The sequence below is a fragment of the Mustela putorius genome, unplaced genomic scaffold (assembly GCF_011764305.1).
Source record: "Mustela putorius furo isolate JIRA1106 unplaced genomic scaffold, ASM1176430v1.1 tig00003988_pilon_pilon_pilon, whole genome shotgun sequence".
NCBI classification, from domain to species: domain Eukaryota; kingdom Metazoa; phylum Chordata; class Mammalia; order Carnivora; family Mustelidae; genus Mustela; species Mustela putorius.
In genome coordinates, this window is record NW_025422127.1 from 7,809,812 (window position 1) to 7,834,859 (window position 25,048).

At 45.1% G+C, this 25,048-nt stretch overlaps 1 pseudogene; it reads right to left on the reverse strand.

Annotated features, from left to right (window-relative positions):
* Positions 1 to 633: 633 nt before the first annotated feature.
* Positions 634 to 25,048, reverse strand: part of LOC101688710 — a 45,013-nt pseudogene continuing 20,598 nt past the window's right edge.

Below are 25,048 nucleotides of genomic sequence, written 5' to 3' on the forward strand. Positions count from 1 at the left end.
ACACCCTCAAAGCCAAGTGTGAGGTGGTCCCTTGCTGCTCCGAGTGTGAGAAGATGGGCTGCATTGAGCTAAGACGGGATTCCCTGGGGAGAGAAGGCTCCTGGGGGTAGCTGTCTTGTACTCCCTTCAGGAGCAGGGGGCAGGATTTCTCACCTCTCCTGCAAGGCCAGCCTTCTGCCTCCCAGCTGCGGACCCCACTCTGACCTAGGTCTCCGTCTTCCTGGAGACTGAGCAAGATTTCTGCCTTGGCAGATCCTCCCTGTTACAGCCACACAAATTCCAGGTGGAGGGAAAGCAGGAGGGGATGGGCAGGGCAAGGTCCTGGTCTGGGTCTTGTTCACCTTGTTGTGGAAAGAAAAGGAAAGCGAGGAAGGGGGCGGATGTGGACCCCTAGGTCACCCATCCTCCAAGGCCCCCTTTATTCTGGAAGCCAAAGCAGGTCCTCAGGGAGAGCAGACCTGAATCCTTCCCTCCCACTACAGCAGGGCACACATAGAGACCAGCAACACTCATGAGGAAAAACAACAACAACAACAACAACAACACACACACACACACACACACACACACACATATTTTACGGAAGCAAAATAATTGTGTCATGGAGAAAGCATTAGCCCATAGACAATGTGCTGTGAGAAAAAAGAGTTTTTCTTTGCATCGTTTGCATTTTTCCTTGGAGAAAAGTTGTCCTCCCAAGAAAGGTGTGAGAAGCACAAAGTGGCTGGCCAGATGAGATGTGTCTTTGAAGGAGGCAGTGCCTGGGGCAGTGGGAGTGCTGGGTATAGCCTGAAGGGCTCAGCAGCAGGGACCTGTACTGGCAGGGACTGCCTGGGCACTCCAGCACACTGGAGGGGAAGGGCCACCTGATTAACTCGGTCTTATTGGCATAGCTGCGGTTCCTGGGGATGCCCTATGTCCTGGCTGTCTCCCTCATCACTCTTCTCTTCTATTGGTAGTAGCAGACATTGAGGTCTGCCAAAGCCTAGAGATCGTTTTTGCACCAGCTGAATACCAGGGCCCTGAGCCCCTGGTGAGGCACCATTTTCTCCTCTAGGATGGGCCCCACAATGGTTACAACCACATGAGACTCCGCAGAAGCGATGTCTATTGCTGAGCTGCACAGGACTTGTCCCTGGCCCTGGGATGATGAAGCCTTGCCCTTTTGAAGGGAGTCTTCCAGTCTTTTTCTCTACTGAGAAAGAACCACTGTAGCAAGTGTTTCATCCTTCTCCTGAAGTAGTTTTCTGGAGGAGCCTTACTCCTTCTTCAGCAAGATCTCACAGATTTTGCTTCCTGAGGCCTCTGATGACTCCTTGCTCTGGATGCATTGTCTCACCTCACTGATCTGGAGGACCATCAGTTATGACAACTCTTTTGCAGGCTCTCTCAAGGGGGACCTCCTGGAGCTAGCTCTCTCCTCGCCAGGAGAGGGGGGGAATGCATGACCTACACAGGCTCTTACATTGGTGCCGCAGTCCCAGGGGTCCTGGCTGCCTGTGGGGGCTCTGGCCATAGGATCTTTGGCCATGCAGCACCTGGGAAGTAGATGTGTTTTCACTGGACCCACTCTGGAAGCCAGACAGATTCCTGAGAAGCCAAGACGTTGGCAGCAAGGAACACATTGGACTGATAGTCTTGAAGGAGACTCTCAGTGGCAGAGTCCTGAAGAAGGACTCCAGTTTCAGTCTTGAAGGAGCACATGGTGAGGGTCGCATCACAAGGCCAATTCTCTGACCCCATCAACTTCCAGGGCTCCAATTCCCTATGCCGTGCCTCAAGCAGTAGCTCTTCTGGGTCTCAGGCAAACAACTCTTGAAGACCCTGATCTCAGCTCACCATGGAGGCCTTGGTTGTTGGTCAGCACACAGGGTTATAAGGTGACTCCCCAGGCAGGGGTCGCTTCAATCTTCCCAGCCTCCCAGGCTCTTTGGCACTCAAATCCTGGGATGTTAAGTTGAGCTCTAGCACTGTCACGTCCCATGAGACCCGACCCCTATTAACCCTCCCTGCTCCTTCGTAGCTGTTCCTGGACTTGGACTTGACGCCAAGGTGCTGTTCATAAGAGTCCTCGAGGCAGTCTCACTGTGCCAGATGCTGCCCACAAAGCTGTATGTGAAAGTTCAAGAAGGTGGCCTGCCCCCCTGTCCAGTTGGAGGGCTACCAGTGAGTTCCCTGCCAGAGCCTGCTGGACTTCCTCACACGTAGGCTGGGGACCACCAAGTGGGATAAGATTCTTCATCACCCCTCCTTGATAGGACTGAGGAGGATTTCCCCTGAACTTAGGCCCAAAGTTGGCGTTGGATACACAGGTGGCTGAGCAGGGAGGGGAGGACCGGGAGAGGAAGAAGCCCTTCTTCAACTTGAAGAGGTTTATAGGCTTGAGAACCTTGAGGGGGAGGCCCCACCGGTGCTTCACCCCAAGCCTTATGATATGTGCTTCTAGCATCCACTGAATGTATGGGCTGAGGATGGAAAAATTCTGGGAGGTGGTCATGCAGGGTTCCCAAACCTTGGAAAGTGCTGGCTTTCCAGGTTTCCGGGAAGGTAAAAGAAGTGGTGGGCAGTGAGCTGGGAAGGATGAACATCCAAAGGGATCCGACCCTCTCTGAACTGCCCCAACTTCCTGAAATGAGCTCTCAGATCCCTCTCTAGGCGATTCTCATCTGCGCTGCTTGTGGAGGGCTTCAGGTCTGTGTCTGACTTCTCAGGATTTATTCCTGGAGCCTTCCCTGGAGAGATCATTGCACCCGGGTAGATCTTTCCAGATCCTCCCTGCACGGGATCTTGAATCCTTGCCCAGGCTTTTTCCTGGCATGATCCTTCCTGGCTACTTGGACCCAGTCTTCTGTGTGGCCTGGCAGCTTCCATCCGTAGACTCAGATTCGGACGTGGGACTGTGCCAGCCGTGTGCCTGAGGCACCTTCTGGAACTTGTGATGAGGCTGTGTCTTCAGGGATAGCTGGATCCCGTGAGGCGGGCCCCTTTCTTGCTTCATGAACCTCTTTCAAAGGTGCCACTCCAGTTGCCCCCAGAGTGCAGAATCCATCAAGTCCCCAAGAGGCACAGAGATGGACCCTTGGCCTTTAGGGGCATGGCCACCCTGGGGAAGGTCTGGAGGACCTGGGCTAAAAAGACTTCCTGAGATTTTTTACCACAGCGGGCACCTTGCTGCTTTCTAGTTGCTTCTTTAGAAAGTGACATTCCAGGTTTTGAATGGCAGTTGACATGTAAAGACTGTATCTTCTGGGCTACAGGGCAAGACACCTCACAAGTTCCCATCTCCAGTGGCAGAGAAGGCGGTCCCACAGGGACAAAGGGTGCAAGGCGAGCCTGGGATGGGACTGAGCTAGAGGCCAGAGCTGGGCCTGGTCCAGAGGGAGTGGCTGGGGCTGATGGGGGAGGGGGGTGCGGGCAGGGGCTGGGGCCTAGCCAGACACAGGGACTAGGACAGGGACAAGCTCAGAGTCAAGGATTGGGGCGGGGCCGAAGTGTCATGTATGTCCTGGGTCAGTGAGAGGTGGGGAGCCACAATGGCCTGAATCTGGAGCAGCAAGGCATGAGAGAGCTCATAGAATATGATGGACAGGAACTCCAATTGAGTATCAGTCACCCTGACAGTGGCCACCAGGGACTCGCTGTGCAGAAAGGGGACACCCCAGAAGAGCTGGCTGCATTTCTGCTCCAAATTGTCCCCTGGAATCTTGGGATGTGGGGGTTTCTCAGGACCAAGCAGCTATTTTGCTTTGTCCCTCATGCTCCAGAAGGATGGCAAACCATGATGCCCTGCCTGTCACCTGGGGACTTCCAACATTCTCCCAAAAGAGGTCAGCTGGTAGTTTGACCTTTCCTTCTTTTCCTTCTCCTTCCAAAACTTCAGTTGTGTTCTCTTGGCATAAGTATCTCCAAATACTTCTGGAAGTCTGGGCTGATGGGGGTGGGTGGGAATCTAGTCTCTCCCTTTGTCTCCCTAGCCCAGAAGACACAGTCTTACATGTCAACTGCCAACATTCAAAACCTGTGTGTGTCTGTGTGGGGTCTCCCCAGAACAAGGCCTCTGGTGGGCCATGGGACAGAGGCGCTTGATGGGACTCCAAGTGTGTTGAGGTGCACAGGCTCCAGGCTTTCGCAGCCGCCTGCCACCAGGACAGGGACAAAATGGGGCAGTGCGAGTGGCCCACACCCAAGATGGCTGGAACAGGAGAAGCTGTCCTGTCAGCTGACCAAGGTGTGTGTGGAGTGAGCTCTGTGGGATATGGCACGGAGGGGCTGCCCTTGAGTCACACTGAGGGAGAGTCAAAGGAGAGTCCAGCTGCTCTGGGGCCAAGGAGAAGCCTCCGAAGAACGGAGACATGGCGGGGAAGGGGGAAGAGCAAGTGGCTGGTGTGAAAGCCATCCAGGCGGAGGAAAGGCTCTGCTAGCCAGGAAGTACTCAGGGAGGAGTGTAAACCAACAGAAATTGAGGTCATTGGTCCTGCTGGCAGGGTGGAAGCAGGAGGCCAAGAGGGCCCCGTCGGTGGAGCATGGGCAGATGATGAGGCCATGGCGGGAGAAGCATCTTCCACAGGCTCCCTGCATGGCTGACAGGCTCCAACTGACAGTCCTCAGCGCACCTGTCCAGGGGCTGCTTGCCGTAAGAGCTGGTGAAAGCCCCTGGGTCAGAGAGCCTTGCCAGGTGGCTGCAAGAGACAGGAATTGTGAGCTGCTACTGCAGCAGCTGGGGCCAGAAGCGGTCCCCACAGTCTTACACCCCCTCACACCTAAGTCCCACAATGCTCCTGCTGTCCCTCAGCCCAGGGCTTTGGTTACAGTCTGTCGCCACAGCCCCCATGAACAGCCCCAGAGGCCATTCCCTTGCAGCCCAGGGGTCACACCATAGACTCGGGGAGGTCCACCCAGGGGAGAAGGGGACAGATTCTTTACCTTTGCAGAAGGGAGAACAGGTCATGAACCTCTTCCAAATCTTGCAGGAACTCTCTGAAAACTGGAAACAGGAGACCAGGTCACAGCAGAAGGCAGGGCCCAGGTGTCTTACAGGAGGCTGGGTACAATGTCCCTTTAGGGGAGACTTTAGGGGATTGGACTCAGTAGCCCCAAACAGCACTGTCCAAGGCCACATGCCCACACGGTGATTACAGGATTCATGGTGGGAGCCACTTTGTCTTTTCCAAAGTGCCTCCTCGTTCATGACATTGCTGGGCGAGGAAGGACCACGTGGCCTCACAGAGGAAGGTGAGCAGAGTTGAACAGCTTGTCCACAATGGGAGCAGGAGGTCCCGCCCCAAGTCCAGGCCTTGGGACCCCTGTTGGGCGACACCCATTTCCAGCCCCTCTGGGCTTTGCTGTGGCCCAGAATCTGGGAAACCTCCAGGTTGCCCTCTTCCTCCTGGAGGACCCCAACCTCCCATGCAGTGCTGTTTCCTGAGGGAGGAGCTCAGGTCCTCATGTCCTAGAGAGAGTGGGGCTGAGCCCTAGGAGCGGGGGTTCAGTGTAACTGGGCACAAAGGGGTGAGTGGCAGATGCTCACCTTCCAGAGTCTGGTTTTTCTTCCTTTTCTTGCTCCTTCTCCATAGCTTCCCTTGGTACTGAGATAAGAGAACACGGGGAGGCTGGGACCCCCGCCCCCATAGAAGGAGACCCAGTGCTTGGGGCCTGACCTCCACTAGAGGGGCAGCTCTTAACCTCCAGTCCTCGGCCACCGGTCACTGTGTTTGGGATGCTGTCCTGGACCCCTCCACCACACCTGGACTCCGGCCTAAGATCATCAGGGAGAAATCCTCATGTCCTTATAACCCCTCCCCAGTCTGGCTTGTCCTGGATAGATGGTGGTCTACTCTCTCCTGAGAATACACATTCTATTCTTTCCCACCTCAGAAGTCTCTCCATTGACTAAGAAAAGTGGAAATAATAATAGAAAGGAAGATAGAATCACACTCTGCTGGGTCTGGACCAAGGGTTCTTTACCTTCCTGTTCCTCCTGTATTTCTTGCATGGTGGTGAGGACATATCAGGTGCAAATAGGAAAGTAATAGGAAGAAGTGCCCCAGTCCACATATGAAGGCAAGAATGGCTTTAATTTGCCCAGGAAGTGGGACTGGAGCTCAGCCAACCATCCGTAAATAATTTCTGAGGAAAGAGATAATTCTCCATCTCTTTCTTCTGTAAAGCATCAGTGTAGCATTGCATTGCTGCCCTCAGGCAACTGAGCCCTGGGTGTAGAGGTGCAGACACAAACCCCACACCCACATCACAGAGCTGTGATAAAGTCAAAAAGGGCCCTTGAGGGCAGGTAAGGACACAAGAAGCCCTCCCAGGCCTGACATTCCTACCTGCTCACCATGCTATAGACAGAGCCTTGTCAATTGGCCTTTCATCCTGCGTGGCGCTCAGAGAATACCTGTTCCCCTTAAGATCTCCAGTTGTGCTCCATGAGCTTCATAGGTTTTAAAAATCTGGAGTTGCCCTTGGAATTTTGGTTAATTCCCAGGAACTTTTGTCCTCTGTCTGCAGCTCCAGTCTCCCCAGATATTATGTTCTTGCCTTGCATCACCCTAGTACAAAGGAAGCTCAAATTTCTTTTGTGCTTCTTTAGCCATATGCATTTTGAAAACATCTTAAGATGTTTTATTTCAATTAATCTTCACTAACTTCAGCTAGAGAGACTTAGAAAATTAATGATTATTCAAAATTTACCAAGCTAAGGAAGTACAAAACAAAGTGAAATAGTTAATCCGCCCACGTATGTTTCTCAGCCCTTTGTAGTATTTTTCCTCCTGAGATGAGCAGAGTAAACTGCAGAAACACTTTCACGACATTCTGTATAGGCGCACATGCACATGCTCATGCAAATTCCTTAACAAATCCAGCATTTTCAAATCTTGGAATCAGGTTTTCATTTTGTTTTGATTTTGCTTTTTTTCGGTTCAAAGCTTTCCTTTAGTAATTCTTGTTAAATTTGTGTATCTGGGAATATGTTTATTTTGTCTTCATTTTTGAAAGACAGATTTGCTAGGTATGGAATTCTGGGTTGACAATTTTTAAAAAAAGATTTACTTATTTGAGAGAGAGAGAGAGAGAGAGAGTGTGTGTGCATGAGCAGGGGGAGGAGTAGAGGGATAGGGAAAGAGACCCCCCCACTGAGCAGGGCGCCTGACATGGGGCTTGATCCCAGGACCCTGAGATCATGACCTGAGCTGAAATGAAGAGTCAGATGCCCCACAGAATGAGCCACCCAGGCACCTGGACAAGTTTTTCTCTTTCAGCTTTTTTACTAGTGTCATTTCAGGGCCTTTCCCCCACTGGTTATGACTGGAAGTCAGTGGTTAATCTAATGTGGTCCTCTGTATATGAAGGGACGTTTTTGTCTTGCAATTTCAAAATTTCTCCCTTGTTTTTCCAATGGTGTGACTGTGATGTATGTAAGAGCAGATTTGCTTGTTTTTATTTTACTGCAGGTAAATACTGACTCTATAATTAAGGATTTCCATCAAATTTGATAAGATTTCAGCCATTATTTCTACAAATATTCTGTCTTCCTCCCCATTTCTCCTTTCTTTCTGAAAACACTTCTTTAAGTAGGTAAGAACTTCCAAATGAGTCCGCATTTCTCCCAGGCTTGCAGCGAACTACTACCCGAGAGCCCAAGTTTCTCAACATTCACATCAGTGTCTAGAAAGTAGCTTCAGTTGTGCGAATGTCTTGGGTATGGAGTGTTTTGCTGACATCACGGAAAGCTGCCTGTGTGATAATGTCATGCCTGTGCCCATGGGCTCTGACTGTGGTGGGGCTGTGAGTTAGAGCCATTGCATTGGAAAATGCTTCACCATGACCTGGTCTAGGCTGAAGAGAGCAGGCCTTTTCAAAGAGTAACTCTGCTGCTAGAGCTAGAGAAAACCTGCCATTTTGTAGAAATAAAAAATGGAGACCAGCCCAGTCCCATCGAGTAGAAGTTATGTGCTCTGCAGTATCATGCTCAAGTTACAGTGAACTACAGCAAAACACTGTAAGTGTAAACTACGTAGACATGCTACCGAGGAAGAAATAAAAGCGACTTGCAGAAAAATTGTGCAGGATGGTTGTGTTTGTTCCAGTTTCAAAACTATACAAAATCAAATACGATTTAGCAATGCATTTACTTTGGTAAAAATATAAAGAAAACACAGAGAATAGCAAATAGGACTGATGGACAGGGAGAGGGATGTACACATGACTCCAAAGATGTGGATGATACTGCATTTCTTAGAAAGGTTGGGATGTGAACGGGTTTCTTTTCCTTATTCCTTACATCTTCCATATAATTCATAAGTGTCAGCTTGTAGCTTTTAAATACTAAGATACACGAAAATGTAAAGAACCACTTTGGAAATAAAATTAGACATAGCAAAAATAAAACAGCCAACAGGAAGGGAGGAGAAAAACCGATTGTAAGATGCTTTGTGCCCCGCAGGGGTCTTTGTTGCCAAGACTGTAAAAATTCCAGTGTGACTTTCAGTTTTGAAACCTCCCCACTTCCCTGTTTATGACAAGCTGAGTCCAACTAAGATCACTTTCTGATGGTTCCCAAACCTAAAAGAACAAAATGCAGACCTGTGATTCTTAGCAGATGGCACTTGTTTCCTCCTGGCTGGAGGTTTTCAGCAGTAAATGAAGGTATTGGGCTGTGGTTGTTAGCGGGCTGCATTCTGAGTGCCAGGCAGCAGGACCTGAGTCTGGCTGACCCACCACCCAGACTGGTGGAGCAAGGTGACCGTGACTCCACAGAAAACAGATCAGACCAGGCCTCACACTTGCGGATGGATTTTATTAAAGCAAAGAAGAGGTGGTGAAAATGTATTTGAATTTAGGCCAGAGACCTGCAGGCTATCAAGCCCTGAGCTTGCCAAGTGACAGAGAAAAAGGAGCTTTTCATAAATAAAACATGGGGAAAAGTAAACATTTGAGATATATAACAGCTTTTGAAGAAATTTAGATGGGGCTTTCAGGTTTGGTGCATTTTGCTTGTTTAGTTATAAACACTGATCTACATACTTATGTGTAATATGTATCTTTCTGTAAGAAAAGCACAATGTTTCCACGTATTTATGCTGGGCAGACATCTGAAGTGCACTATTACATGCCTGTAATGACACTGATGCTCACAGAGATGGATTCCACTCCTGTTTTCCTCTTCCTTGTACTTCATCTGATACATTATAAAATCTCCAATGATAGAACACAGGGTGTACCACCCTGCCTTTTCTGTGATGAATGCCAAGGTTTGAGAAATGTTTTACCTGGGAGTGCTCACCAATAGCCCAGATTGTAGCACTGAGCACATTTGTGCCTCTGTGTCATTTATTCAAATCCAGGAAGGTCAGCTGAGGGCCTGCCCAAACTCTGGACAGGACAGACACAAGCCCCAGATTATAGAACATTCCCTGAAATGGATAAGAACTTCCAAATGGTTCTGTATTTCTCCCAAGCTTACAGTGAAACCTTCTTAATATTTATGTTAGTATCTAGAAAAGGAGTTTAAGTCCAATATAAATATTTTTGTAAATAAAGCCGGTTCAGTGAGACCTGAAGGATTTTTGTGGTCCCTTTCACTACACAGAGGATACGTCTGCTGCATATGATCTCTAGCCTTTTAGCTTGCTAGGATTAGTTAAGTTGCAACCACTTTGCCGACTACCTGAGTCTTCCAGCGACAGAGCAAACTGAACACACTGGAGGATATGAAAATGCATTTCAATCATCAGATTGGCTAAGCTAAAAAATGATGCTGGGGAAGGAGCAGGATCACAGGTGCTCTCATATGGGCTGGTGAGGTGTGAGTGGTGGTCATCTACTCCAGAATATTCCAGGAGGAGCTACTGAATTTTAAAAATGGGCTTACGTGCATGTTCTCAGAGCACTGAAAATTATGGTGCACAGAAAAGGAAACCATCAACATGATGAAGACAACCTACCAAATTATCCCAGAATCAAAGTGGGATATGCACAAAAGTTTCAACAATTTGAGTTATTGTCATCTTTAATTGACAAAGAAGTGACAGTCCCTCCCTAGATATGATGTTGGGAGATTTTTTTTTTTTAAGATTTTATTTATTCAGTTGAGAGAGAGACAGAGAGAGAGAGAGAGAGAGTACAAATAAGGGGGGACAGGTAGAAGGGGAGGGAGAAACAGACTTCCCACTGAGCTGGGATCCCAACAAGGGCTGGGTCCCAGGATCTGAAGATCAGACAGAGGCAGATACTTAACCATCCGAGCCCTGACCCCCATTAGGGAATTTTTATGAAATGGTACTAATTAGCTTCTTGGATCCTCAGAAGTCCAAGTAAGTTCAAGTGAACCTGAAGTAGGCTTTACTAGGACATTGGATCATGCTGAATGTCAAGCTGGTAAGACCTGTTCTATTACACCAAGGCAGCTGTAGATTCTGATTCTGCCATTTACGAGAAAACAAATGATGCATGGCTCTTCTTGACAGCGAGACAGTCACTGGTATTTGTAGGGGGCAGGAGTAGGAAGTCGCCAGGGCTCCTCTCTCTGCCGATGTTTACATCCCATTACAGCAAGTTTCCTTTAAAATGCACTTCCATGGGCAGACTTGACTAACTCCCTGGTCCCAGTGACTCCAGCTACAGTCACTTGCCCGAATGGCTGGCCACATGTATTTCCACCTGCGCCATTTGTTACATGGAAGTATGGGAATGCTGTGTGGTCACGCTTTGTGGATCATAGTGGGGCTCGTCCTTCTCTGGAGAACACAGAACGCAGAGTGTGAGTTTTCCCAGGGCTGGTGTGGAAATGGATAAATCCGTGCTGTGGCTACATTGCCTCTACCCCTTTTTAAAAATGGGCAATGTGAGCCAGAAAGGGACTGAAACTGGTTCCTAATACAGTTTCACTTAAAAAATTATTTTGAGCAAATGTGTGCTTCACTGTAGCTTCTAGAGGTTCTTGCAGCTTTATTCAACAGCATAAACCCATGGGTCACCCCGAGGTTTCCCACAATGCTAAGTGCTGACTGTCCCTTCAGGTGGTACATAACATCCGAAATGGAAAATAGTATTTAAACTCTTCAAAAATTATTGCTTTAGTAAAAATGTACAATTTACTTAACAATTCTGAGCTCTCGCCCTCTCTCTAAACAGACCCAGGAAGATAAGCCATAGTCCACAGCCTGGCCCCTGAATTGTGTCCATTAGTAGACAGCACCCCACAGACACCATCACGGTCACAGCCAAATTGACATCCAATCCTGTTGCCCAGAAATCCTGAAGCACCAGACATTGCCTTACCAACACATTCTCTGATGCCAGGTTCATTCCTCCTGCCTGTTACCATGTTCATGCTCTATGTAACAGCATTCACTCCATACCTGTGCCATAAATATTCAGAAGAAATATGAGTGGGTAAGAGAAGATGTCCTTGGAAATACTTTCCAAGGGAACATTTTTTAAAGGCGACAGATCCCCCCCCCCCCCCGAGTTTGGCACGTTTTGGAGAATGAGTTGTTCTCCACATTCTTCATTATCATTTTGAAATCTGAGATGTCATGATGACTCACTGGTCTTTCACTTTAACTCTGCAGATTCTCATCATTCTTTTTAAAAAAATTATATATTTATTTGAGAGAGAGTGATAGAAAGCACAAGAGGGGGGAGGAGCAGAGAGAGAGAGAGAGAGAGAGAGAGAATACCTGCAACCAACTCCCTGCTAAGTGCTGGTTAGCCCAGCTAACCCTGAGATCCTGACCTGAGCTGAAATCAGGAGTCAGGCCCTTAACCCACTAAGCCATCCAGGTTGAGTATCAGCCAGCCACAAGTGTCCATGTTTATTTCTTTGTTATGCATCTCCACCCTGCTCAATCTGACCCACTTCTTATGCTGATCAGGGAGCTAGTCAGATCTCCCAATCCGTTCCAGGAACAGCTGACCCCAGAGCCATGCGCCCTGGAGCCGGTGTGAATTCCAACGTGAGTCACCTGGCTTCTGAGCTTCCTAATCAGGCTCTTCTCCGTGAGAGGATATTGCGCTAGCTTGGGGGTGAGAGTCATTCTTAAGAATCATAATTGTGGCTGACGCTGCTCTTCTTTATGCTCAGGCTTATGCTGAGTGTGTGACAGATGATCTATCAGCAACTCCCCGAAAGAAAGAAAACCATGGCTGAGCTCTTCGGCGGGTAGCTCTCAACTGGAGGATCAAACCCAGACTGGCTTGCTCAGAATTTGGAGAAACTGGCTCCACTACCTCCAGAAGCAAATCCTATGCTCATGTTTTGTTGATGTCTGGTTATACATCCCTTCTTAGTTGCAGTTGTGTATGTTTCTTATTTGATTAATTTTATTCTTATGATCACTTTGCCTACTACTTCATGCAGGTACTGGATTTTCACTTTTTTCCCCCTGGGTTTTGATATATAGCCTAGTCCTTTTCTATACTTTCTTTGAAGGGGCTTGAGAATTTACTAGAGACTTCTGTTAGAATTTTTATAATTAATAACCAAGGCACATGCCAATAATTTCTGAGTAAATATGATACCCATCTTCCATTCTTTATTCATCATTTTCTTAATTACAAATGTGAAGTACTTTCTGTAGTAGGGTTCTAGAATGTGTGTGTTTACTGAGAGAGAAAAAAAGAGAGACAGAGACAAAGAAAGAGATTTATTTAAAAGAAATTTGCTCTGAAAGCTGGCATGTGTGAATTCTGCAGATTGGTGGCAGACCAAGCCGATGTGGCAATTTGAGTCTGAATCCTGCCTGGAGGCAGAACTCCTTCACACTTGCAGGACCTCAATCTTTTCTCTTAAGGCCTTCAACTGATTAGATAAGGCCCACCCACATTATGGAGCATAATCTGCTTTTTTCAAAACTTAAGTGAAAATCACATATAAAAAAATACCTTTGCCGTTACACCCAGACATGTATTTGATCAACTCTCTGGGTCCTCTGGCCTAGACAATTTGTCACATATAATTAACCATCACAATTAACCCTTCTCAATTTAGGACCTGTACACGTCTCTTTAAGTCACGCTTAATCTCCAAAAAACACAGTAACAAGGTTATACTTCTGTCTATCATGACACAACTATCTTACATACAACTTAGAATGCACTAATACATTCCCTAGCAGAGGATACAAAGTCCTTGGAGATGTTCCTTCTTCTCCCTGATAACCTGTAACTTCAATACTATGGTGCAAACTCTATATGTCATATGTTCTCTGATAAGAGACCAAGAGAAGGAAGAAAACAGATGGACCAACACAAAAATACTCATAAGAATTAGAGTCCTGGAATGCCCGGTGGCTGAGTTGGTCATGCATCCAACTCTTGGTTTTGGCCCAGGTCATGATGTCAGGGTCATGGGATTGAGCCCCACATGGGGCTCTGTGCTCAGCATGGAATCCGTTGGAGATTCTCTCTCTCCCTCTGCCTCTGTCCCACCCCCCACTTGCACTCTGAACAAAGAAACGAACAAAATCTTATGAAAAAAAGAATTAAGAGTCCTTATTTCTATAACGGTCACATAGTCATAGCTGGTTTTTTAACTGCTACTTTGGCTGCTCATGTTATATTACATTTGCTGTGAACAAGCACCTCAGCTGGTCATGATTCTTTTTCTGGTGGAGGGACCCAACCCTTCATTCCTGAGTTTTCTGGACTACCAGTAGACCTGCCTGAACTGGGCAGTTGTCGTTTTTCATGGACTTTCATCCCAGGGCTTAGTGGTTCTAAGGAATATCTCGTACTGCAGACATGCCTTCCATTTCCTCCACGGTGGATTAACAGTCTCATCTTTCTGCATAGTCAGGATCATTAAACACCTTACCTCTCATCTTTATGTGTTTATTCAAAGGCATGAGAAGCCCAAGGTAGCTGAGTAGCCGTCTTAAGTTCCACTTTAATGGAACCACAGTATGTCTCCTGGTGGTAGCATTCTTCCCTTTGAATGAGGGTGTCTAGATCTGCAGGGCATGAGGTCACAGAAACAAGGAGCAAAGATTTGCTAGTGACATCACTAGGGTAATACAGGTGTCCCTCCACTTCTAGCCCTAGCTTCCTGGACCTGTGAATCCTGACTATGGGAGAAAGAACATCACATACGAACACATTGATTCAGAGCATACCCAGCCTCCTAAAGAACGTTGCCCCAGGGCGAATTTTGCCTGCAAGTGATTGCCACCCAGCCAGCTCTGTAACTGAGTCTTCAAAAGGCCATTCTGTTGTTCTAGCAAGCCAGGTGCTTCGGATGGTGGCAAGCATGGAATGACCATGAATTCTACCGTCATGGGTTCATTACTGCCCTTCATCTGCTATGAAACACATTCCTTGACCAGGGGCAACACGGTGTGGGACACCATGCCAATGGGTAAAGCATTCCATTAAGTCCAAGGATAGTAGATTTAGCGAAGGCACTGTTTGCAGGGAAGGAAACTACGTATCCAGAGCAGGTGTCTATTACTGACATGGAACTGAGATTTGTGTGTTCTGGTGAGGCTCAGGGGTCCACGGTGTCTGCTGGGCCCTGGGCCCCAGCTCCTGGCCACCTTTCAGATTCCTCAATACATGTGTTACTATCTGAAAGAAAAGGACACCTCACCTTTCTGTTTTCATTCCTTCTTTTACTTCTTTCTTCCTACCTGGCCTGGTTCCACAAATCATCAGCCTTGGGATTTCTGTGCTTTCAGTCTATAAATCACAAGCACCCCTTCCCTCCCCCATGGTGGGGGCTATCCAGAGCATCACTGTACCCTCAATTTTGCATGGAAAGAGTGGAAGTCCATGAAGAGTCAAAGATTTACACACAGACACTGCAGGACAGTCAGGAACTCTGCATTAGAGCTACTTAACAGATACTGTTTTCTTCCCTGGTCCATCACTGCTTCACTAAGATTACATGTGGGCAGAAGGCTCCTGGAAGTGGGTAGCCAGGAGCTGAGGTGGGGTGCTATCCCCGGCGAGGGGTGCAGGGAGCCCAAGGGAAGCAGTGCTAAGCGTTCTCACTGCCCTTGATCTTCCCTGTCACTACCCTGGGCCATGGTAGGACTCTGTGGCCACATCATGTGGTCTCCAGGGCTCTCCCAGTGGGACCAGTTGAGAAGCCAGGATCCCAGAAGACAGATCCCCAGCGGTCCCGTAAACTGTTGGCCACACAGAGGGGGGCAGGTAAGCCCAGTGATGGGACAGGCAGAGCCCGCACAGAAGCAGCAGAACATGTCAGTGACTCCTCTGGACTGAAGTGAACCTTCAAGAAACAGGCATTGAATGGAAAACACCACCCTTGTATCAGGACACCCTTGTATCAGGACACCCAGCAAACGTAGGTCACTTTCAATGCATAGTGTTCTCAAAAACACAAACTTGAAAGGCTTCGAGGCACAAGAATGGAACGAGAAAATTACATCTTTTAATATTTCCACAATATTTGAAATGGGTTTGTAGATTGAAAATAAGTAGTCAAAGTATTTTTATAGTTGTATATTTATCTGTAGGTTTTCTTATTATTCATGTTACTTTTTTGTTAACACAGCGCGAAGCTGAACACATGAATGCTTGCATCCAGCTTTCTCTCGCCTCCAATGTTAACCTGATTTACCCCGAAAATCTATGAGTATGATCAGTTTCACGGGTGAATTAAAGTATAATAATTATCAACCACTAAAATTTCAGTAGATTTTTATTAACAATAGATAAGCTAATCTGGGGAAAAGTCTATCTTTTCAATACTGTTTCCATCCATTAATATGTATGGAACATTTTATGAGTGAGAAATTTTCTAAAAATCATGTTTTAGAAAGTTTTTAATAGTATTATGACAATAAAGGTGCACAAACACACAGACCAGTGAAACAAAACAGAAATCCCAAAGTCAAACCCTAATCTGTATCCTGTCATCTTTACATACTCAATGCTAATATGTATCTGACCTGTCCCTTACACTTTGTATTTCGTTTCACGGCTTGTTTGCATTATCTGTCCATTGGTACTGCTCTCCCACTGCTGCAGTGCTAACCACACAATGCTGCTATCTTTTGGCCACTGTCACCCCGATATGCTTCTATCAGCCTTTGGCGTCAAAACAGGAAAAGGAAAACGGATACATCTCTTCCAGGATATTTAAAGATATATTTAGATTTCCTCAAGAAACAGTGAAAAACTTTAAAAACAAGATATGAAACCCTTATTCTGAATCCCCATTCAATTGACGGACTCAGATTCCAGTTTCAGTGGCTGAATGCAAACACAGTAGGATAATCTCGACTCTGTTAATAGGATGAAGGAAAACCACATGTTCAACTCATCAACTGATGCAGAAAAAGCACCTGACAGAATCCAAACCTGTCATGGTATAAACACACAACACATTAGGACGAGGGGGAACTTCCTCAACCCGATAAAGGGCACTTATGGAAAACACGCAGCTAATATCATAGTCAGTGAACGTAGCCTGAAAAGCTTCCCCCTCTCGCCACTCCTAGTCAACACTGTGGGAGGTTCCAGCCGGGACATTCAGGCAAGAGAAATAAAATAAAAGACATCCAAAATGGAAAGGAAAAGGTAACACTATCTCTACTCATAGATTACAGGAGCTTACATACAGAATATTCCATGATACAAGATCGAAACACAAAATCCAGGGGTGCCTGGCTGGCTCAGTTGGCAGAATCCAACTGTTGTGAGTTTGAGACCCATGCTGGGTATAGTGAATACATTAAAAATAAAAAATACATTAAAAATTTAAAAAAAAACCAATAAAATAAAAAACCTTATGAAATCAGTTGTATTTCTATAAACTAGCAGTTAACAATCCCTAAAACAAGTCAATTTATAACAGCATCAAAAAGAATAAAATACTTAGGAATAAATTTAACCAAAGAGATATCAGACCTGATAGTGAAAAAAACAAAACACTACTGAAAGAAACTAAAGAAGATCTAAATAAATGAAAATATTTCTGTGTTCATGGATTCAAGGACTTATTATCATTAAGATGGAAATACCTCCTAAAGCAATCTACAGATTTAATACAATCCTGATTCAGTACAATCCCTATCCAAATTTCAATGGCACTTTCTTTTTTTACAGAACTGGAAAAGCTGATCCTAAACTTCAAAAGTAATCTTCAGGGACTGCAAATAACCAAAAACAATCTCAAAGTTGGAGAACTCACATGCCTTGATTTCAAAATTTACTATAATGCAAAGGAACTGAGATGCTGTGATACTGGCAAAAGGCTAGACATACAGACAACGGAACATACAGGAGAGTCCTGAAAGCTAGAGAGCTCGTCTCTCTACAGCCAAAAGACCAGGACCACCCAATGGAAGACAACAGTTCCTTCAACAGATGGTCCAGGGACAACTGGAAACCACATGCAGAAGAACGAAACTGGACACACACAAAAATTAAGTCCAAATGGATCAGATGGGGCGCCTGTGGTGCTCAGTCGGTTACACGTCTGCCTTTGGCTCAGGTCATGATCCCAGGGTTCTGGGATCAAGCCCTGCATTGGGCTCCCAGCTTGTGGGAAGTCGGCTTCTGCCTCTCCCTCTGGGCTCTCTTTCTCTTTGTCTCAAATAAATAAATAAAATCTATAAAAACAAAAACAAACAAAAAACCAAGATGGATCAGGGCCCTACAACAAAGCTAGAACTACATGTATGTATATCTTCATACTCTGGATTTGACAACAAATTTCTCAGCTAGGAGACCAGAAGCACAAGCAATAAAAAACCAGACAAACTGGCCTTCATCAAAATTAAAGACTTCAGCGCATCAAAGGACAAAATTAAAGAAATGACAAGACAACCTATAGAACTGTGGGGAAAATACTTGCAAGTCATGTATCTGGTAAGGGTCTTGTACCCAGAAAATAGAAAGAACTCTTATAACTTCACAATAAAAAGACAATCCAATTTGAAAATGGGCGAAGACTTCTGAAGTCTCTTCCCCAAATACACAAACAGCCAACAAAAACAAGAAAAGAGGCTCAACATCATCGGTCTTCTGGGAAATGCAAATCAAAACCATGTGTTCACACCTACCGGTGTGGCAAAATCGAAAACAACAACTCAGTGTCGGTGAGGCTGTGGGGAAACCGGCACCCTGCCCCGCTGCTGGCGGGGCAGGGGGTGTAAAATGGTGCAGTCACTGGGGAAAACTGTCTGGCAGGTGCTCAGTAAGTTAAGCATAGAATTACCATTTGATCCAGCAACCATACGGACAAGAATACACACAAAGGAATGAAAACAGAGATTCAAACAAGTGCTTGTACACAAGCTCACGGCTGCCCTCCCAGCAGTCAGAGAGCAGTAGCGATCCACCCCCATCAGCACAGGAGCCATGCAGCACGTCTACACAATGGACTGCGACTCGGTGCTACGAGGGAATGAAGGAGTGGTGCATGCTGCAAACCAGAGGAACTACGGAAACAGGGAAGTGGAGGAAGCCAGACACAAAAGGTCATAGATGGTATGATCCTGTTTATCAGAAATCTCCAGAATGGGTGAATCCATAGAGACAGAAAGCGGACTGGTGGTTGCTAGGGGCTACGGGCAGGGGGAAATGGGGAGTGACTACTTAGTGGCAGGGGCCTACTGGGAGAAAACTAGACAGCTGATGGTCAGGTAACACGTTGCCTATGCCAAACGCCAGAACTGTACTCTCTAAAACAGCTAATTTTATCTTGTGTGAGCTTCACCTCAGTGAATGAGAAATCTCAGCAGTAATGCTTTCTAAAAAAAGAGTATATTGCTTTTCCTGTTAAGGAGCTGTTTTGAGGCACCTGGGTGGCTTGGTTGGTTAAGCATCTGCCTTCAGCTCAGGTCATGATCTTGGGGTCCTTGAACTGAGCCCCACGTTGGGCTCCCTGCTTCACCCTCCCCCTCTGACCCTCCCCACAGCTTGTGCTTTCTTTTGTTCTCAAATAAAGTAAATAAAAGTCTTTAAACAAAAAAACTGTATGCTTATAAGTCAATTACATCTCAGTACAGTAGATATTAAAAAGCTGAGTCTTAATTATTGCTTAAAGACGAGGGTGGGCACCTAATGCTCATCTGCTTCCTGGGTATGTTAGAGCCTGTTATGCAAGCAGGGCAGGCATTAGACATGAGAAGTGCACATAAACAAACCACCCCTGTCCGAGTACTGCAATGCTCGGTGAGCATGGTGGCTTACCAGTTGTGGGAGAGGACAGAGAGCCCCAGTTTTCATATATAGCTCTTCCATGACGATGAAACGTCGGGTGACCCGAGCCTTGCGAGGATTCTTTAAAAGGAAGAAAAAAAGACATTTTAAATCTCAGTAACTCCAAATGCAAAATCTGTTAGATGCTTCCTAGCACTCTACCTGACAAAATCTATTCATCTGAATAAACCAATAGACAGTCTGGGTGAGTTTCAAGTTCAAGGTTTTATACCCTGTTATTTTCAGACAACAGTGCTGTCTTTTCCCATGTTTTCCAGTTCATTCAATCCATGAGGTGATTGCACACATGCATGCACACACGCAATTTAGTGCTCTGAGAATGCTGAAGCACAAATAAAACTCCCCAAACCCAGAATGACTGAGATAGCCCAAGGAAAATTTCTGGGGAGATGGGCACATTTTAAGTCACAACGGGGCCATGATACCTGGATTATCCACTGGTCAAAATGTATGGCCAGGATTTGTTCACTTCAACATCTACCAGGTTTGCCTAAAACAGAGCTACAATGATGATGGCAATCATCACAGATGGGGCAGGAGTTTGACAGAGGCTCTGATGACACAAGAAGGGCAGAATGTTGATAAAAGGTTGGGAGAAGGGCACGAGGCTTTTTATACTACTGTATTTCCTTTGAATATGCCCGAGATTTTCCATAATAAAAAGTTGAACAGACAAACCCTGTTCTCCTTCATCTACCAAATAGCAGATAAAATCCTTCCTAACCACCAGTTCAAATAAAACTCAACCATGACCTCATCCAGGCACGTCTGAGGCTGTGTCGGAGGGCTACTTCAGACAACACAGAACCTTCCTGCACCCCACTGATGCAGGTCACTTATAATAAGCCACCCACCCTGGGGAATTTGTAGGTGCTTCAGGCATGAAAGGTTGAAAAAATACTGAGATCCTTGGGTAGAACTGGGAATATCTTCCTGTGCAAAGGTTTCTTGCCTCTAAGATTCTAACAAGGGATATGCCAGAACCCACGGCTATAACACTCAGAGCATGGGGAATACACACCACCAGTTGGCTCAACCACATTCACTCCACTCTTGATTCAGACCCGAACGCCATGAGTTTGCTGGGAGTCACGGGGGAGGACATGGGCGACCTTTCCAAAACGAAGTATTTTTATTACGACTTAAAAAATACTCAATGTAGGAATCTTGGGAAATGAGAAAGTGCACAAAATTTTTAACAGATCAGGTAGCTACAAGACCCACTGATAGTGACTGTCCTTATAAACTCTGTTCAAATCAGAATTTTACTGCCATAGTGTTAGAACCTGAGTTTAAAAAAATTATTTTAATTAATAATTACTGAAAACGTGATTTTGATGGAGATACACTACTCTGCTGTAGATACATCATATCGTAACTATTTCACCAGTGCTGGGTGTAGGTGGTTTCCCTTCTCTTGCTTTTACACATCACACTGTGACCATTTCTGAATCTCTAAACCACGTCTGATACTCTTCTGAAGACAGCACCCCAGATACAGGTATAAACACTAGTGCGTTCTGGCGTTATTTCTGTAAACTGGGGAGTACACTCCCGCTCCCCAACATGCATGCTACCCTCCTCTTCTAGAAAGCTGTCCGCATTATCTTCCCCCAAAGCTGCCGTAAGTAATTATGGCGACGATGAGGCAATTATAGTCAGACCTGCCTCTCCAACATGGAGTGTGTTTAATAAGCAGGAATGCCCTCATTTCATATCCAAAAGTGATCCGCAGGCAAGTTTTCATGACAATTTATCATTTCATATATAATTTAGCTGGTTAGCAAGCACAAAGAACTGTATAATTTTCAAAAGAATCATACCTTTTGATCTTCCATCTCTTATTCCTTCAGCAGGTACCCCAGGTCGGCCATGTCATTATGCTTAAATAACTTACTGTCACTCTGTGATGCCTGCAATCCTTTCTGGATGGCAAAGCAGGCAGCTCTGTCTCTGCAAGGAAGAAAGACCCACCAAATTGGGGTTTTAAAAGGTCTTGTCAACATTCTCAGAAAAGGAATGCTTGCTTTCTGTAGCTGCTCAACAAACACGCACTTGTTAACACGCAGATCAGTAAGACCATCTAACGGCTTACACGCCACTGTTTGTGCCTCACTCTGCACATCTTTTTCAGAGCGACCACACTCACTCCTCTGCACGGAGCACACCCCTGCCTCATTTTACTCTCTCAGAAGTCAGCGTGCACATCTGTTCACTCACAGCAATTTTTTCTTTCTAAGAAACACACACGACACTGGTGATCTCACCTTCGGTGGCATCTCGGTTTTGACCGGAACAGACTCTGCTCTTATTTTGCCATGAGAAGTGATACCAACTGCTGACTGGTTTTGCGGCTGAAACTCCAGTAAGATCTTCTAAACTGAGTTAGTTACGGAGGGAGGGTGTCTCTGACATTAAGCTGCATTATTTTAAAGTATATGCAAGGCTTCTGCCACGAAGAGGGAATAGTCCTATTTTCCCTGTTTTTCTAAGTACAAGCCCAAACCCCAGACACTACATATAAAACAAACATAAAAAGACTCTGAAGAGTGCAGAAAAATGACAGGCCAGCTGAAGACCTATGAAATGACGTCTCGTGGGCTTCCCTGACTTGGAGCTGACAAAGCTGACCAACTCCAAGTGCCAAGGGGCATGGGTAAAAAAGCTCACAGAAGCTTGCCCTCTGTGGCCAAAGGGACAGGAAAGGGGCAGCTCAGCAAGCAGAAATGACTCGACTGCAGCCAAACCACAGAAAAAGAAGATCATATGGAGAGCCCCAGCCTGTGTTCCCCTGCAGGGAGGGACAGCCTCCTCTTCTTGGCTTGAGCTGTGCCAGAGGAGGCTCAGGGGAGAGTAGGACTCTCATTAACACTGACGGAAATGAAAACACCCCACCCGGGTGTCAGTGGAGGTGGAAGGGGGACCCTGGCCTTGTACCTCCACCTGGTAGTAATGAGGCAGTAGTGAATGCCCCCCACCCCTAATGGAAGAGTGACAGAGAAAGCCGACTAAAACCCAAGGTTTAAATAAAGCATAAACTCTGGTAGCAGAATATGAAAATGTCCCGATTTCGAATACCACTTGTCATATCAAGAATCAAAAGATATCAAAGAGAATGAAAGAAAATAATCAACAAATACCAATGTTGAGTTGACAGATGTCCGGATTATCTGAGAGTCATTTTAGAGCAGTGATGATAAAAATACTTCAGTGAGCACTTATAAACATGCTTGGAACAAGGGAAAAACAGAAAGCCCCAGGAAAGAAATAGAAGACAAAGAATCCTATGGGGAAGCTAGAACTGAAAAATACATTGGCCAAAAGAAAAAAAAAAAAAAAAAGAAAGAAAAAAAGAAAAAGTACAGTGGATGGGCTCAGCAGCAGGCTGGGCGGGATGGAGAAAAGAATGGGAGAAGTGACAGACCTAACAGAAGCTAGGCAATGGAAACCAGAGAAAAACACATGACAATCAAAGAACAGAGCCTTAGGGACCTGTGGAACTACAACGAAAGCTGCCACACTGGCCTCAGTGGAGTGCTGGAAGACGGAGAGATAGCGGGGCTGAAAAGTACTCGAAGAAATAAGGATGGAAGATGCTTCCAATTTGGTAAGAGGCTGAGCGAAATTCATACAAGTAAACCCAAACAAAAAAACGCCAAAATTATAGTAAAGCTTCTGAAAACTAATGATGATGAGGAAATCTTGAAAGCAGCCCTAAAATGACACCTTACACAGAAGAGAAAAATAATTTGAGAGACCAATCAGAAACCATGGAGATCAGGAAAAAGTGTTATATCCCCAATACTTGGAAGAAGAGAACTCTCAAACAAGAATTCTGTAACAAGCAGAAAGATCCTTTAAGGACAGGGGAAACGAAGGCAAATGAAGGAAAACCAAGAGAAGATGACCCCAGCAGACCTGGGGAAAGGAATGGCTAAAGGAAGCTCTCCACATAGAAAAAAATAAGTATAGAAAACAAAAGAATCTCAGATTATCAGAGAGGAAGAAAGAACACAGTAAGTAAAATCATGAACAAACACACTAGGCTTTTCTTACCTTCCCAAGCTTTCTAAATTACTTTGGATGATTTAAGTAAAAATTGTGACACTGCCTGATGTGGTTTTCAATGTATGTGCAAGAAGTACTGAAAACAATTATAAACAAGGAGAGTAGAGAAGTGTAAGGAAGGTAAAGGTTTCTCTACCTGAAATGGTAAAATGATGAGATCAGCAGAAGGTGATAACTTACGTGTATACGTAATGTCATACTGAAAGCAATGACTAAAAACAAAAACAGAATTATGCAATGAGAAACACTCAAAAACAGCATGGATAAGTAAAAACAGAATCCCAAAACATGTTCACTTAACCCCCAAAAAGGCAGGAAAAAGAAAACAGAAAAACAAGAGATAACAAATATGAAACAAAAAATAAAGGGTCCTCACATGTCCAGTAATTACTTTAAATGTAAATGGCCAAAATACACAATTTAAAGACAAAGACTGGCAGAATGGATCAAACAATATCCTGCCTATGAGAAAATATACAACAAGGTATATAATAACATGGCAGTGGCTGTGTGTATGATATACACAGAAAATACAGCATGCAAACATTCATCAGGAGAAAGCAGAATACCAACGCTGTTATCTGATGAAGTAGACTTTGGAGCAAAGAAAAATTACCAGAGACAGAGAAGAACTTTATACAGTGATAACTAGGATCAATTAACCAAGAAAATATGCACCAAACGACAGAGCTACAAAAGGCTGAGAAGAAAAACTGAGGTAAGAGAAAGGAACACAGACAAATCACAACTACAGTAACTGTAGAACTACCAGATGGAAAATCAGCAAGGCCAGACCAGACCTCAACACCATCATAAACTAAGAAGATCTAAGTGTCACCTATGAAACACATCCCTGAGCAATGGCCAAATACTCTTCTTTAATTGACCAGGGAACATATTCTGACACAGACTACATCATGAGCCATGACACAAACTGCAACAAATTTAAAATCTCCCAACACTTGGAAATTAAACACACTTCTAAATAATTTGTGGGTCAAAGAGAGTCTAAATGAAAATAAAATATACCAAACTAAATGAAAATAAACAGACCAAGATGTGTGGGACAAGGCTAGAGGAGCACGTAAGTAGTGCACAGCACTAACACATTAGAAAAAAGGGAAAGTCTCAAATCAATAATCAAAATTCCCAACTAAAGAATCTAGAAAAAGAAAAGCAAAAAGAAGCCAAAAAAGAGCAGAAGGCAGGAAACAATAGCAGAAAGTGATAGAATTGAAAACAATAAATACAATGGAGAACAATCATTGAAACAAACAGCTGATTCTTTGCAAAGATAAATAAAATTAACAACTGGAGCAAAACTAACTAGAAAGAGAGGAGACAGAATACCAGACAGGAATGAAATGTGTTATCACTTCAGGCTCTGCAAATATTTAGAATAAAAAGGAAATATTAAAAAGAACACAACCTAAGTTTGACAACTGAGAAGAACGAATTCCTGGAAAAAACATAAACCATCCTAATTCATCAATATGACACTGACAATCTGACCGGCCTTCTAAGTACTAAGGAAATTGAATTCAGAATTAAAATTCTTTCAAAAAATAAATCTCCAGGCCTGGTTGGCTTTACTGGAGAAAACTACCAAACATTTAAGGAGCTAACATTAATTTTATACTATTTCTTCCGAAAACACAAGAAGGAATCCCAGGGGATTTTATGGACTAGTCGCCTGATGTCAAGACCAAAGTCCAAAAAATGCAAACATCATTAGCCATCAGGGGAATATAAATTAAAATTACAATAAAATCTCTCTATACGC